The following is a 571-nucleotide window of genomic DNA, read 5'->3' on the forward strand; positions in this document are numbered from 1 at the left end:
CCCTCCCAGCGGATCCCGCAGCTCGTGGGGCCCTCGGGAAGGATGTTCCACCCGCCGGGCTGCAGGAGGAGCTTCCCCAGGGAGGTACGTGCGGCTGGGAAGGATCTCCTGGGGCTTTCCTGGAGCTTTCCTGGGAAAGCTCTCTTGGGGCTCTCTTGGGGCTCTCCCGGAGCTCTCCCGGAGCTCTCCTGGAGCTCTCCAGAGTTGGGGCTCTCCTGGGACTCCCCTGGAGCTCTCCTGGGACTCTCCTGGAGCTCTCCTGGGACTCTCCTGGAGCTCTCCTGGGGCTGTCCTGGGTCGGGGCTCCCCTGGGTTGGGGTGGGAGCCCAGCATTGCCCCGGGGCCACCCTGGGTACCCGCTACCCCATCTCCACCCCTGGAGATGCTGAGGAGCAGGATGGGGAGGAACCCTGGATCATCTGGGCTCTCCCAGGGCAGCCGGGCAGGCTCCTGGCTCCCCATCCCTGCCTGCTCCTGGGGCTCTCACAGCTCTGATCTCTCCACAGCCCGCCCCGTGGTGGGATGGACCATGGCCATGTCCCCCTGATGGCCCTGAGGACACCTGGGATGA

General features: G+C 67.6%; 1 long non-coding RNA gene across 1 annotated transcript in view; it reads left to right on the forward strand.

Moving 5' to 3' along the window:
- Positions 1-571, forward strand: part of LOC115949387 — a 2002-nt gene extending 1431 nt beyond the window's left edge. The window contains exons 2-3 of the long non-coding RNA XR_004082869.1: positions 10-84; positions 507-571. This is a non-coding gene — a long non-coding RNA (uncharacterized LOC115949387). The remainder of the gene's footprint in view (positions 1-9; positions 85-506) is intronic.

Source organism: Geospiza fortis, unplaced genomic scaffold, assembly GCF_000277835.1.
Source record: "Geospiza fortis unplaced genomic scaffold, GeoFor_1.0 scaffold6812, whole genome shotgun sequence".
NCBI classification, from domain to species: domain Eukaryota; kingdom Metazoa; phylum Chordata; class Aves; order Passeriformes; family Thraupidae; genus Geospiza; species Geospiza fortis.